Raw genomic sequence first — 3223 nt, 5'->3', positions numbered from 1 at the left:
GTGAGAATAAGCAGCTATGAAATAAAGCAGCAGAGTGTTTGGTAAACTTTTTTGTAAAAGTGCTTTTGAAAAAGAAAAAAAGCAGTATGATAGTGTTTGGTAAACTTTTATGTAAAATAGCTGTGACTGTGTGAAATGACCAAAAAGGGTATAATACTAGATGTGCTATTAATTTAATTTTCTTAACAAATAAAGGTGAATTACTAAATATACTTTATTTTGAAAAGAAAAATATTTATAAACTTTATCATAAATATTAATTAGTATGACAAACTACTTCAATTGAAATATTTTAGATTGAACAGCTAGGATTCATTAGTACAATATTGTTAATATACTTGAAAGTAGTCTAATTAGATGCATTCATCAAATGCTATTGTAAACTTTTCATAGCATTTTCCAAATGCTGTTATAGCTTTTTATAGCTTTCTTGTACAATCCATACCATATGGTAGCATATAGGAAACAACTATAGCAGTTATGGAATCATTGTACAGTCACATATCACTTCGAAACACTAACTAAACCAAGAAATTTTTTTATTCCAAATTTCCAATGTCATATCACCAGTGAATCATTTACAACTATATGATCTCTCTATTTTTTATACAAAGAGAACTGAACTAAGCAAATACAACCATATACTCAAATTTTCATCTCTGCTCTTTTAACCACTGCAGCAGCTTTACTTTCATTTCTCACTCACTGTAATAATAGAAATCAAAAGTCACTCAATGATGAAAATCCTTCATAATAGACCACATATTATCAACATAAGCAAACAATTATCATTAATCCCATACCATGATCAAGTTCGCCTAAATACGCACAAAATCGAAAACCCAATTATCAGATTCACTTAAAACACACACAAAATCAGAAACCCACAGCCAAAATCGCCCATAAATAACTCTACAGTAACTAAAAAACTAAGTTAATTAGGCAGGAAACCAAGATCAGATACGAACTTACACGCTAAAAGTCCCAAAAACAGTGTCGTTAGCAGAGCGCACCGTAGATTGGAGATCGAATCCAAGTCCCAAAGAGGAGTTATCATCAATGGATTGTGAAACAGCGTAGGAGTTCCAATTGGCTAGCAAAGAAGATGACGATGGCTTCTGCGAGTCGTCGACGCCGCTGCCAGTCTGCGAAAACCATTCATGCGCCATCTTCTGCATTATGAAGAAGCTTCGCCGTGGAATCGGGAAAGGGTAGGATTGCCAGAAACTTTCATTAAAGGGTTACTGTTCACCTGCGTTTTAGAGGTTTGCGCAGAAGCTGAAAAGCCAGTTTTTCAAAGCTGCCTTTTCTGCTTCTATTTTTTTGCTTTTTTTCATCTAAAACCGTAAAAAAAAAAAAGCTGAAGTTGGAAGTTACCAAACAACAAAAACTCTCCCAGTTTTTTTTCAGACCAGCTTTTTTTAAAATCACCTCAATCCCAAACCATACCGTAGTTTGAAAAATCATACTATCCATCACTAACAAACACAAATAAACAACCAAACACCTTTTTTTTAATCAAAACAACAAACCTTTTGGTTCTTGTATGAACAACAAGAACAAAGCAAGAACATTGAAGAACATCCATGAAAACCCATAAGAGCTCCATAAATGTTTTCACTCAATAAACAAATTTTCACTACTCAAAAGAGGGTTAACATCCTAGGGTACTTAGGGGTTCCAAAAGTCATTTTAAAACACTTTTAACAAGACAAACATGAACCCAAAAATCAACCCTTTGGATTTGGCGTAATTTCCCCATAAACATGGCACCAAATTTTTAGCTCCAAAATTCATGCTCATATGAACTACATCTACAAGATTTGAGATGGCAAATTTTCAAGAAAAATTTACATTTAAAGAAGTAAGAATAAAGCTTGTAACAATTACAACATTCAAATCAAAGACTATGAACTACAAAACCCAAAAGGATTCACCAATTCCTAGACCTAGGCTCTATACCACTTAAAGGAAAAATTTATGAAAACTAGTTTATTTGAGCAACATCTACATATGAAATTAACAATTAAAGGTGGAATCATGCTTGTAGGCACTCAAAAATAAAACTTTACCCATGAAATTCAAGGCCTAGTAGTTGTGGTGAACCAATACTCAACTCAAATCTTAAAGAAAAGAGATTAGAAACTTTTATACCCTTGAAGCACTTCTTTGCTTAGCAAAGGATATTCACCCATGTGAAGGGTCTTCTTTCCTTAGTCTCCTTGCTCCTTGTCTCCATGGATGTGGATGGAAGAACTTTGCTACTTAGCTCTATGACTTCTTGGATATGGATGAAGGAATTGTTTCTCCAGGTTCCCAAGAAAGGGAACCTCTAAGTTTCCACACCAAGGAGAACATTGAGGAAGAGATGAGTGACCTAGGAAGAAATGGATGCTAGTGCATTCTTCCTAGGGTGGCCGGCCTCCTAAGAGAAGAGAGAGCTTTTGTATTTTTCTCTTTCTCTCTCTAGAAAACCCTTAATGAGGGAATATGTTATAATTTCCTTTCTATAGACACTTACATTGAGTGGCATAATTGAAACTAAAACCAACTCTCCCTCACACTCTCTATGGCTGGCCATGTGGGTTCATTGGGCTTTCATGCCCTTTGTGTTTTTCAAGTTGTCATACAACTTGAGTTATTGGACTTGACATTCGAAACTCATTGGGCCTTGAGTCCCAAAACTAACTCGAGGTCTAAAACGAACTTATTCGTTTGATTAATTAACATATTAATTAATCCTAGCCATAAATAATTAAACAATTTAATTATCCTTACTCATCTCCGTTGTTTTCAATCTCTACCTTGCATGGTTTATGATCCATTAGGTTCCCTTTAGCGAGGCAGTGGGTAACTCTTCAAATCAATTGTGAATTGAAACTTACTTTCAATTGTCCCTTTAGTGATTATACACATTTAGGGCTTCCACAAACAATGAGTGACACCTAGTAGTATGTCATGGCTACCCAAGCTAATCAGAAATGGTGGAGAACCTATTCAGTTTGGGATTACAATGCAATACGGTCTTTCTCTACTACAATACTCTTGACCACATTGTTTTGGTTTGATAGTTTATTCATGTCTACTATACAATGTGATTCTCTTACTTATATGATTACCTTGAACATGATTTGGAACGACTTTCTAAATCTCATTCATACTCTGGCCAAAGATTCTTAATCATATCATAGAGAATTCTCCCTCAAATGGTTTGAAGGTTAGA

At 34.6% G+C, this 3223-nt stretch overlaps 1 long non-coding RNA gene across 1 annotated transcript; it reads right to left on the bottom strand.

The window, feature by feature from the left end:
- Positions 1–522: 522 nt before the first annotated feature.
- On the bottom strand, positions 523–1311 carry LOC114819850 (uncharacterized). Its single transcript, XR_003767150.2, has 2 exons — positions 973–1311; positions 523–705 (listed from the first exon to the last, which is right to left on the bottom strand). It is a non-coding gene; the product is annotated as an uncharacterized lncRNA (long non-coding RNA).
- Positions 1312–3223: the final 1912 nt, after the last annotated feature.

Source organism: Malus domestica, chromosome 11 (genome assembly GCF_042453785.1).
Source record: "Malus domestica chromosome 11, GDT2T_hap1".
Lineage (NCBI taxonomy): Eukaryota > Viridiplantae > Streptophyta > Magnoliopsida > Rosales > Rosaceae > Malus > Malus domestica.
This window is presented reverse-complemented; position numbering and strand designations above follow the sequence as displayed.